Source organism: Neofelis nebulosa, chromosome 1 (assembly GCF_028018385.1).
Source record: "Neofelis nebulosa isolate mNeoNeb1 chromosome 1, mNeoNeb1.pri, whole genome shotgun sequence".
Classification (NCBI taxonomy): domain Eukaryota; kingdom Metazoa; phylum Chordata; class Mammalia; order Carnivora; family Felidae; genus Neofelis; species Neofelis nebulosa.
In genome coordinates, this window is record NC_080782.1 from 147,538,287 (window position 1) to 147,551,403 (window position 13,117).

A 13,117-nucleotide genomic window follows, 5' to 3' on the forward strand; every position below is an offset into this window, starting at 1 on the left:
TCTGGGGCTTTATCTGTTGTAGCAGCTAGCATTAATTACCCTAAATCATACAATACATTATCACAGAGTATTAGGGCAGAAGTGGACTTAAGAGATTACCTGTTCCAGTGTGTTTCACACTTTTGATTATGCTTATCAATATGAAATATAAACTACTTAGTGATAAGAACAAAACTGCTTTGTTCATGGTGTTGAAGGATCTCCTGGGACCCCAGTCTTGTCTCTTCATCCCCTTCCTCTTTCCCATACCTTCACTCTCAGCTACCAAATAGTCTCCAACATGCACACCTCTGCAGACACAAAGAGCAAGGACACCACAGGACAGAGTTTGAGTCTACTCTAGCTCCTTCCATTTGCAGAAGCTCTAGGAACTTCTATGTCTTGCCCAGATCCTTTCTTACACATAGAGGCAGAACCAGGACTATTTTTCTGTGTGTGTGTGTGTGTGTGTGTGTGTGTGTGTGTGTGTGAGAGAGAGAGAGAGAGAGAGAGAGAATTGTTTCAACCCACACCATGAAATGAAGGTTTGACTCAAGAACATGGTGAAGTATTTTTTTTTAAGTTTATTTTTGAGAGAGAGGGTGTAAGCAGGGGAGGGGCAGAGAGAGAGACGGAGAGAATCCAAAGCAGGCTCCACACTATGAGCACAGAGCCCAATGTGGGGCTCGATCTCACAAACCATGAAATCATGAAGTGAGCTGAAATCAAGAGTCAGACACTTTACCAACTTGACTGAGCAACCCAGGAGCCCTGCAGATGGTGAAGTTTTTGAGGAGAGGGGTTCTGACAATGATTCATCGGTTTGCCTCTAGGGCAAAGCCCAGTCCACTGCCTATGTATCAATACTCACTGAATAATTGTTCTGGATATTCATCAGAGGATGTATCAATGTTTGCATATATCCAAGGGACCACTAAACAATTTAAAGGGTCAATGAGAAATGCTTCAGTCATACTGGAAATCAGTTTGACATTATCTCCTATAGATAAACAACCATATAATTCCTGTGGCCCAGAAATGTCAATCTTATTAATATATTCCCAAGAGAAACAATATGCACATGTGTGATAGAATTCCCATTCAAGAATATTTGTAGCAGCAGGGCGCCTACATGGCTCAGTTACTTAAGCATCCGACTCTTGATCTCAGTTCAGGTCATGATCTCACAGTTCATGGGTTCAAGCCCTACATCAGGCTCTGCACTGACAGAGTGGAGCCTGCTTGAGATTCTCTCTCTCCCTCTCCCCCACTCATGCTCTTGCTCTTTCTCTCAAAATAAATAAATAAACTTAAAAGAGAGAGAGAGTATTTGTACCAGCATTGTTCACTACAGAAAGAACCTACAGTGAATAGTGATCTTCCATTGGAGAGCTGATGACTATAATATAGTTCATTTGAGAGAAGTTGAAACAACCTGACTATAGTGACCCAAAAAATACGGATGGATCTTGGCAATGGAATATTATTTAAAAAATTATTTCCCAAGAAATTACATATAGCATGATATTCCTTTTTACAACATGTATGTGTAATCCACATGGAAGTGATAGCTATGTATTTCACATACAAAGAGGAAGGCAGGTTAATGATAAACACATAACTCAAGATAATAATTAGGTTGGATTAAGGGAGGCAAAGGGATTGAGGACATTTGGTTAGGGGTCAGTCACTCTCTCTGAGGTCTCAGCTTTTGCTTTAGGTTCTGGGTTCAAGATGCTCACTGATTTTAGATAGATAGTTACAGACCAAAAATGGACATGTGATTTGAACCCTTACTACTGTGATTAATCCAGGTCTGCGCCTTTGGTCTAAAGGAAAAATAACATTAAGGAAGCTCAATGGATTTTTCAGACCAAAACAATGGAGCAAAACTTGTTTCTCTATCCCTCCAGAGGTACACCAAATACACACTTGGGTACTCTAGGTTTAAATATCAAAGGGGAAATTAGCTATTCTCTGCTAATGTTGGTAGTTTTGGGAAAGATAAATAAAGAACTATTCTAGGTGGCCCAAAGAATACAACTGGTAAACCATACCCAATTGAAGGAAAACAATGGATTTTCACACCCAAACAGGAGAAAATTATCTATGATCCATTGGAGGGCTGTTTACATACCTACAAACACATACCGCCCACCTAGAGAGGGCAAGTTTGAACAGTTCAAATCAAGCAGGCCTTAAATGCAACTCCACTTCTCATTTTACATCCCCGACACCAGCATGGTGACCTTATACTCGGACTAGTTTTCTTCTCTGACCATGTTGGTAACTTGAGCTTATCACCCAAAGTTTTTATACCCTAGTTTCTCCATCAACTTTTGCGAGCCTTAGGAAATAAATGAAAATACCAGTACGGTGTCTGATACCTGATAGTTTTCCAAGAGACGTTGATTGGATTTAATCTCAAAGTAGACAAAAAAGCAAACATTATTGAGATGCACATTCAGTGATGTTCCAGGCAAGCTGCAAGGTGATGATACAGACCTAATTCCTTAACAAATGAATAGCTAAGTCTCCCTCGTCCCCCTTTCCCTAAGTCTGTGCATCTGGAACCACAGAAAAAGAACTATGGATAGACATTGGCAATCCATATGTGTAGTTTAGAGGCTATCTATTAAGTAATCGAAGTTTGCGTATAGAAGATCTGGAGTTTCAGAGTAATTATTTTGTTCTATTTGGCACTGTTATAATGAAGGTAATGAATTTCATCTTCGTTTTTGTGCTAGAGTTCCGTTAAAACATTTACTAAAATTAGGGAATTTTTAAGCCATGGAAATTTAATTGCATTAATTATCCTTGCTCACCCTCAAATGTTTTATAATGAAACTAAATAATGGATGCAATAATGAAGCAAAGGACAAGTTAGATTTGCATATTTTATAAACATGCTCAGGAGAGTAGCTGTGCTATTTTACTGGGAATGGTAGTTAGGTTAATCATGTGTTGATGAAAGAGAGAGCCAATTTACTTGGGGGCAGGAGGGGCACAGAGGGGTGACTTTGAAATGATGTCCTGGGTATCTTCCTTTGCTCTTAAGAGACAGAAGAGGAGAAAACACAGCTCTCAGAGTAACATTCACATTTGCAGAGTTAATTGTGAAACTTTGAGCAGTGTCTTCATTGTCCCCCAGGTGGGTCGTAAATATGTTTAATTCACTGAGTGCAAATCTAGACAGATTAAAAAACTCCTTTCCAAGTTTTAGCTCATAAAATATCCTGAACTTGCTTTATGATATGAAAACCATCTTTAAAAAGAATGGAAGAGACCAGGGCAGTGGACCAGTGTTTGCTCCTCAGTCCATCCCAAGGAGGCAAACTTCTCCCTAGGTTGGCATCCTGATAGGACCCCTAGATACTATGCTTTAGGGTAAACAGAATGTTGTCATTGCCCCCTGTTCCCACCCCTCTTTCCTCCATGATCCCCAGCCCCTCAACACACACAAACCGAGACAGCAGATCCCTGATCACTGTGAAGTTAGTAGCACAGTGCATTTTGGCTGGATCCAAACCCCACCTCACTGGGTGAGGGAACTGTGAATAAAGAAATCCCCTCATTCTTCCATAATGTTTTTTCTTTGATACAATCAAATAACAAGGCCCTGGGAAAGAAAGAAAATGGTGTTTGAGCACAAAAGAATATGCTATATGAAATACATGACTGAATCTTAGAATTTAAGTAGAAACTATCTATCTGCCCTCCAGCCCAATCTGTTTGTTGGAGAAGGGAAACTTTCCATCACACATGTGGACAAAGGGCAAGGTCAAGGTCAGCCCTCTCTGTTCACTGGAAATTCTGATTGTGCATACTTTGAGAGCGAGAGAAAACAATTGCATGTAACCTATGAAAAATATTGCCAAATAAAGTAAAGATTCAGGAGGTAAAAGACACTTCAGAAAATAATTTAGAGTAGGACTCAAAAAAAAAACTTCAGGAACTGTTGACATCTTCAATAATGTTCAAGCTACATGATCTCTATGAAGTAAAAGGCTACTGTTATAAATAACGACTGAGGCAAAAAGTAAAAAGTCAAATGGATGGGATCAAGATGGATTGCCTGGGTGGCTGAGTCAGTTGAGCATACGACTTTGCCTCAGGTCATGATCTCATGGTTCGTGGGTTCGAGCCCGCATCAGGCTCTGTGCTGACAGCTCGGAGCCTGGAGCCTGCTTGGGATTCTGTGTCTCCTTCTCTCTTTGTTCCTCCCCTGCTCATGCTCTGTCTCTCTCTCTCTCTCAAAAATAAATAAAGATTAAAAACAATTTTTAAAAAAGATGGACTGCTTACAAAAACAATAATGCTATAGCCAAGTTAAAGTTCATCTTGGAGACTGTAACAAGAAGTAGACATTCTAAGGAGATGTACATCAGTGAAGTGTCTGAAAAACTCAAGAGGCTTCTCAGAACTCAGCAGCATGAGACACAATTAGAATAATGCAAGGGGATGGGGCACCTGGGTGGCTCAGTCAGTTAAGCCTCTGACTTTGGCTCAGGTCATGGTCTCATGGTTCCTGGGTTCAAGCCCTGCGTCGGGTTCTGTGCTGACAGCTTGGAGCCTGCTTCAGATTCTGTCTCCCTCTCTCTCTGTCCCTCCCCTGCTCTCTCCCTGTCTCTCAAAAATAAATAAACACTAAAAAAAATTTTTTTTCCAAAGGAAAGCAATATGCTAATGTGAAAAGATTCCTGATGGTTACCATTGACTACTTAGTTATGTTTTCAAATGAAATCTTTATAATTTATAAAGGAAGAGAAAGGACTACTGCATGATTTAAGGTGGACCATTAGTTTTTAAGGATTTTATAATGCTAATTTAGAATTAAATTTAACGTAATAACTCAGGACCAATAGGCTTGACAATATACCCTGTTCCTATTTCCAGCTGAGACTAGACCATTAATTCTCTATTCAGGGCAGCCTCTTAGCTTAATGGTTCACTTTGATATGCCCTGTTCTACTTCAACTCAAAACACAGATTCTCAGTGAAATTAAAAATACTGGAATTCCCACAAGTTTTGTACTATTATTTATCTTTGGGATATCAGTACAAGATTAAAAGTATTTAAAAAGTGAAATCAGTGGATTAAAATTGTATTTTTCACGAATTCAATACTTGGAACTCAATTAACTTAAATATATTTTTGCCAACTCAGATGCTAATGGCCTCACATCCTCAATCCTTTCCTACAGATCTACTTGTAACAGCCTAATGCCAAGTACATGGTATTAACAGAAAAACAAGGCATTTCATGGGATGGTAGAAATTGGAAAAGAGGACTATGAAGGGATTAAGTCATTCACTTATGGACATGGCCCTGGAGTATTCACCTTTCCTAATGGCACAAAATTCAACAAAGCAACCTAGCCTAAATTTTCTGTTAATTGGCGGTCACAGCTTTTAAACCATAACTGGTAAACTTAATTCATACTGGGTGAGAAAAATATTAGAAGCGAAAGCCTAATAAATGTGACCATGGTGGTCACTGTCAGCATATCTGATCACAGTGTCATCTACCATTGGTGGCACACATGGAAAATCAAAGCACAGACCCATTTCCCCAGGAAACTTTAAAACAAAGGCATCCCTACCCTTTGGGTTTATTGTGTCAATATCTCTCGGAAATTAAGAATCCGACCCTAGCTCTAAACTTACCCTTCAAAACTCTGTTTCAGAACTACATTCAAAGGAGAAAACTAACTGCCAATCCAGCTCAAAAGAATTCAACCTCTTAGTTGTATTTTTGTTTAAGTTTATTTATTTTTTGAGAGAGAGAGAGAGAGAGAGAGAGAGAGAGAGAACCAGCAGGGGAGGGGCAGAGAGAGAGGGGGACAGAGGATCTGAAGCAGGCTCCGCACTGACACCAGAGAGCCTGATGTGGGGCTCAAACTCACTAACCTTGAGATCATGACCTGAGCTGAAGTTGCAACTTTAACTGACTGAGCCACCCAGGTGCCCCGGTTCCATCTTTTTTTCAACCTCTACCCTTGTTTCTGGCTCTAAACGGGTCTTCTTTCCCTGTTCCCTCTGCCTCAGATGGCCCCATGTTTCAAGGGTCCAACTGCTTCTTTTCCACTAGTACCATAATAGTAATTAGACTTCTTCTGCTAACTAAATCTGAAAAAAACAAGGTTATTTTGCTTTGCTTAAAAAAATTTATATATTTAACTGATGCCTCCACATCCCCATTCGCTACATCAATTAATGGCCAATAGAATTAAGGAAAAGCCTTTTCTAAATTCAAAAGACTTGAAACAACTCTAAGAACTTGCAGGTGAAACACAAGAGTGTAGGAGGTGGTAAAGATAAAGATGTACAGCAGGGACTTATAGGGAAAGGGGGGAGGTAACTATGCCAGCAGAAATGTACCTGCAGTGTTTGAATACTAAGTCAAGAGCTCCTAAATAACAAAATCAAAAGAAGAAAATGGAAAAGGTTATTGCAGAAATCTTAAGAGATGGTAAAGAAAACAAGCTAGTGGTTCACATTTTCCAGGAATCAAAATTCTACAAAGAAGCCATCACCATCGTGTGAATTCTATGAAAATGAGCACTGAGTAACACAATGGAAAATATTTTCATCTCAAGTTCTAAGAAAGGATCAGTAAATCTGTTTTCATTTCTAGAGCAATCATCTATTTAAAAAAATATTTTTTTTATGTTTTTATTTTTGAGAGAGAGACAGAGTATGAACACGGGAGGGGAAGAGAGAGTGTCTCCCATGTTCTCCCGACACAGAATCTGAAGTAGGCTCCAGGCTCTGAGCTGTCAGCACAGAGCCCTACGTGGGGCTCAAACCCATGGACTATGAGATTGTGACCTGAGCTGAAGTTGGTCACCCAACCAACTGACCTGCCCAGGCTCCCCAATCATTTATTTTTAAAGCTTGACTTTTTCTATTATTTAATTAACTAATTCAATACTCGATGCAGTGATTTAAATAATCAAGAAAATCAAATTATTTTCTCTTTGAACTATTATATTTTATTGTTATTTTCAGAAAATGTATTCTAGGGGTACCTGGGTAGCTCAGCAGGTTAAGCCTCCTACTCTTAGTTTTAGCTCAGGTCGTGATCCCACAGTTTGTGGGTTCCAGCCCCACATCGGGTTCTGTGCTGTGCAGAGCCTGCTTGGGATTCTCTCTCTCTCTGCCCCTCTCCTGATTGTTCTCTCTCTCTCTTTTTAACATTATTAAAAAAATAAAAATATATTTTAATTTTTTAATATGTAAATATTAGGTTAACATGCCATGACACTGATAATTTATTGCTGTTACTGTCTTTTGTGTTTGACAGTAAAAAATCCTAACATTTGTAAAGAGATCCCTAAGTGACAAATTTTATGTGTAAAAAAAAGAAAGCTATAATATGAATTTTACATCAATCATATAAACCCAAAAGTCATTTTTTTTCCTTGTGTATGACTGATAACATTCTGCACTTTCTGAACCCCAAATAAAATAATGAATAAAGTACAGGGTGGAAAATCATGAATGTGTAATTTCCAAGTAAGAAGTTGAATAAGAAAGCTCCATTGACATACAGAAATGGAGTAACATAAAGGAAATTATCAAAATATAAATTCCAGGCATTATACTGCTATTTGATCTGTGTTTTGATTTAAAAAAAATAATAATAAAATAAACTTTTTCTAATTGTTGACAGTTACCGGGACTTCTGCCAGAAGTAGAATAATACAATATCAGGATTTTATTTCAAAGAATGAGATAAGTGGTTACATGTTATACATTTTGAGCTGACTGCCTTTTAAGTTTCTTTGCTTGAGAACATTTTTAAAAGTTGAAATGCGATCCGGTTCCGGAAGATGGCGGCGTAGGAGGACGCTGGGCTCACCGCGCGTCCTGCTGATCACTTAGATTCCACCTACACCTGCCTAAAGAACCCAGAAAACCGCCAGAGGATTAGCAGAACGGAGTCTCCGGAGCCAAGCGCAGACGAGAGGCCCACGGAAGAGGGTAGGAAGGGCGGCGAGGCGGTGCGCGCTCCACGGACTGGCGGGAGGGAGCCGGGGCGGAGGGGCGGCTCGCCGGCCAAGCAGAGCCCCCGAGTCGGGCTGGCAAAAGCGGAGGGGCCGGACAGACTGTGTTCCCACAGCAAGCGCGACTTAGCGTCTGGGAGGTCAGAAGTTAACAGCTCTGCTCAGAAAGCGGGAAGGCTGGAGGACAAAGGGAGGGAGAGCTGCTGAGCCCCCGGACGGACGGCAGAGCTCAGCTTGGCGGGGAACAAAGGCGCTCGCCAGCGCCATCTCCCCCGCCCATCCCCCAGCCAAAATCCCAAAGAGAACCAGTTCCTGCCAGGGAACTTGCTCGCTCCGCGCAAACACCCAACTCTGTGCTTCTGCGGAGCCAAACCTCCGGCAGCGGATCTGACTCCCTCCCGCTGCCACAGGGCCCCTCCTGAAGTGGATCACCTAAGGAGAAGCGAGCTAAGCCTGCCCCTCCTGCCCCCGTGCACCTTGCCTACCCACCCCAGCTAATACGCCAGCTCCCCAGCACCACAAGCCTGGCAGTGTGCAAGTAGACCAGACGGGCCACACCACCCCACAGTGAATCCCGCCCCTAGGAGAGGGGAAGAGAAGGCACACACCAGTCTGACTGTGGCCCCAGCGGTGGGCTGGGGGCAGACATCAGGTCGGACTGCGGCCCCGCCCACCAACTCCAGTTATACACCACAGCACGGGGGAAGTGCCCTGCGGGTCCTCACCACTCCAGGGACTGTCCAAAATGACCAAACGGAAGAATTCCCCTCAGAAGAATCTCCAGGAAATAACAACAGCTAATGAACTGATCAAAAAGGATTTAAATAATATAACAGAAAGTGAATTTAGAATAATAGTCATAAAATTAATCGCTGGGCTTGAAAACAGTATACAGGACAGCAGAGAATCTCTTGCTACAGAGATCAAGGGACTAAGGCACAGTCACGAGGAGCTGAAAAACGCTTTAAACGAAATGCAAAACAAAATGGAAACCACGACGGCTCGGATTGAAGAGGCAGAGGAGAGAATAGGTGAACTAGAAGATAAAGTTATGGAGAAAGAGGAAGCTGAAAGAAAGAGAGATAAAAAAATCCAGGAGTATGAGGGGAAAATTAGAGAACTAAGTGATACACTAAAAAGAAATAATATACGCATAATTGGTATCCCAGAGGAGGAAGAGAGAGGGAAAGGTGCTGAAGGGGTACTTGAAGAAATTATAGCTGAGAACTTCCCTGAACTGGGGAAGGAAAAAGGCATTGAAATCCAAGAGGCACAGAGAACTCCCTTCAGACGTAACTTGAATCGATCTTCTGCACGACATATCATAGTGAAAATGGCAAAATACAAGGATAAAGAGAAAATTCTGAAAGCAGCAAGGGATAAACGTGCCCTCACATATAAAGGGAGACCTATAAGACTCGTGACTGATCTCTCCTTTGAAACTTGGCAGGCCAGAAAGGCTTGGCACGATATCTTCAGTGTGCTAAACAGAAAAAATATGCAGCCGAGAATCCTTTATCCAGCAAGTCTGTCATTTAGAATAGAAGGAGAGATAAAGGTCTTCCCAAACAAACAAAAACTGAAGGAATTTGTCACCACGAAACCAGCCCTACAAGAGATCCTAAGGGGGATCCTGTGAGACAAAGTACTGGAGACATCACTACAAGCATAAAACATACAGACATCACAATGACTCTAAACCCGTATCTTTCTATAATAACACTGAATGTAAATGGATTAAATGCGCCAACCAAAAGACATAGGGTATCAGAATGGATAAAAAAACAAGACCCATCTATTTGCTGTCTACAAGAGACTCATTTGAGATCTGAGGACACCTTTAGATTCAGAGTGAGGGGATGGAGAACTATTTATCATGCTACTGGAAGCCAAAAGAAAGCTGGAGTAGCCATACTTATATCAGACAAACTAGACTTTAAATTAAAGGCTGTAACAAGAGATGAAGAAGGGCATTATATAATAATTACAGGGTTTATCCATCAGGAAGAGCTAACAATTATAAATGTCTATGCGCCAAATACCGGAGCCCCCAGATATATAAAACAGTTACTCATAAACATAAGCAACCTTATTGATAAGAATGTGGTCATTGCAGGGGACTTTAACACCCCACTTACAGAAATGGATAGATCATCTAGACACACAGTCAATAAAGAAACAAGGGCCCTGAATGATACATTGGATCAGATGGACTTGACAGATATATTTAGAACTCTGCATCCCAAAGCAACAGAATATACTTTCTTCTCGAGTGCACATGGAACATTCTCCAAGATAGATCATATACTGGGTCACAAAACAGCCCTTCATAAGTTTACAAGAATTGAAATTATACCATGCATACTTTCAGACCACAATGCTATGAAGCTTGAAATCAACCACAGGAAAAAGTCTGGAAAACCTCCAAAAGCATGGAGGTTAAAGAACACCCTACTAACGAATGAGTGGGTCAACCAGGCAATTAGAGAAGAAATTAAAAAATATATGGAAACAAACGAAAATGAAAATACAACAATCCAAACGCTTTGGGACGCAGCGAAGGCAGTCCTGAGAGGAAAATACATTGCAATCCAGGCCTATCTCAAGAAACAAGAAAAATCCCAAATACAAAATCTAACAGCACACCTAAAGGAAATAGAAGCAGAACAGCAAAGGCAGCCTAAACCCAGCAGAAGAAGAGAAATCATAAAGATCAGAGCAGAAATAAACAATATAGAATCTAAAAAAACTGTAGAGCAGATCAACGAAACCAAGAGTTGGTTTTTTGAAAAAATAAACAAAATTGACAAACCTCTAGCCAGGCTTCTCAAAAAGAAAAGGGAGATGACCCAAATAGATAAAATCATGAATGAAAATGGAATGATTACAACCAATCCCTCAGAGATACAAACAATTATCAGGGAATACTATGAAAAATTATATGCCAACAAATTGGACAACCTTGAAGAAATGGACAAATTCCTAAACACCCACACTCTTCCAAAACTCAATCAGGAGGAAATAGAAAGCTTGAACAGACCCATAACCAGTGAAGAAATTGAATCGGTTATCAAAAATCTCCCAACAAATAAGAGTCCAGGACCAGATGGCTTCCCAGGGGAGTTCTACCAGACGTTTAAAGCAGAGATAATACCTATCCTTCTCAAGCTATTCCAAGAAATAGAAAGGGAAGGAAAACTTCCAGACTCATTCTATGAAGCCAGTATTACTTTGATTCCTAAACCAGACAGAGACCCAGTAAAAAAAGAGAACTACAGGCCAATATCCCTGATGAATATGGATGCAAAAATTCTCAATAAGATACTAGCAAATCGAATTCAACAGCATATAAAAAGAATTATTCACCATGATCAAGTGGGATTCATTCCTGGGATGCAGGGCTGGTTCAACATTCGCAAATCAATCAACGTGATACATCACATTAACAAAAAAAAAGAGAAGAACCATATGATCCTGTCAATCGATGCAGAAAAGGCCTTTGACAAAATCCAGCACCCTTTCTTAATAAAAACCCTTGAGAAAGTCGGGATAGAAGGAACATACTTAAAGATCATAAAAGCCATTTATGAAAAGCCCACAGCTAACATCATCCTCAATGGGGAAAAACTGAGAGCTTTTTCCCTGAGATCAGGAACACGACAAGGATGCCCACTCTCACCGCTGCTGTTTAATATAGTGCTGGAAGTTCTAGCATCAGCAATCAGACAACAAAAGGAAATCAAAGGCATCCAAATTGGCAAAGATGAAGTCAAGCTTTCGCTTTTTGCAGATGACATGATATTATACATGGAAAATCCGATAGACTCCACCAAAAGTCTGCTAGAACTGATACATGAATTCAGCAAAGTTGCCGGATACAAAATCAATGTACAGAAATCAGTTGCATTCTTATACACTAACAATGAAGCAACAGAAAGACAAATAAAGAAACTGATCCCATTCACAATTGCACCAAGAAGCATAAAATACCTAGGAATAAATCTAACCAAAGATGTAAAAGATCTGTATGCTGAAAACTATAGAAAGCTTATGCAGGTAATTGAAGAAGATATAAAGAAATGGAAAGACATTCCCTGCTCATGGATTGGAAGAATAAATATTGTCAAAATGTCAATACTACCCAAAGCTATCTACACATTCAATGCAATCCCAATCAAAATTGCACCAGCATTCTTCTCGAAACTAGAACAAGCAATCCTAAAATTCATATGGAACCACAAAAGGCCCCGAATAGCCAAAGTAATTTTGAAGAAGAAGACCAAAGCAGGAGGCATCACAATCCCAGACTTTAGCCTCTACTACAAAGCTGTCATCATCAAGACAGCATGGTATTGGCATAAAAACAGACACATAGACCAATGGAATCGAATAGAAACCCCAGAACTAGACCCACAAACGTATGGCCAACTCATTTTTGACAAAGCAGGAAAGAACATCCAATGGAAAAAAGACAGTCTCTTTAACAAATGGTGCTGGGAAAACTGGACAGCAACATGCAGAAGGTTGAAACTAGACCACTTTCTCACACCATTCACAAAAATAAACTCAAAATGGATAAAGGACCTGAATGTGAGACAGGAAACCATCAAAACCTTAGAGGAGAAAGCAGGAAAAGACCTCTCTGACCTCAGCCGTAGCAATCTCTTACTCGGCACATCCCCAAAGGCAAGGGAATTAAAAGCAAAAGTGAATTACTGGGACCTTATGAAGATAAAAAGCTTCTGCACAGCCAAGGAAACAACCAATAAAACTAAAAGGCAACCAACGGAATGGGAAAAGATATTTGCAAATGACACATCGGACAAAGGGCTAGTATCCAAAATCTATAAAGAGCTCATCAAACTCCACACCCGAAAAACAAATAACCCAGTGAAGAAATGGGCAGAAAACATGAATAGACACTTCTCTAAAGAAGACATCCGGATGGCCAACAGGCACATGAAAAGATGTTCAACGTCGCTCCTCATCAGGGAAATACAAATCAAAACCACACTCAGATACCACCTCACGCCAGTCAGAGTGGCCAAAATGAAGAAATCAGGAGACTATAGATGCTGGAGAGGATGTGGAGAGACGGGAACCCTCTTGCACTGTTGGTGGGAATGCAA

The 13,117-nt window shown here is 40.6% G+C and overlaps 1 protein-coding gene across 1 annotated transcript in view; it reads right to left on the bottom strand.

The window, feature by feature from the left end:
* The window catches only part of KCNN2 (potassium calcium-activated channel subfamily N member 2), a 471,549-nt gene that overhangs the window by 271,011 nt on the left and 187,421 nt on the right, over positions 1-13,117 (bottom strand). The gene's annotated exons all lie outside the window — the stretch shown is intronic.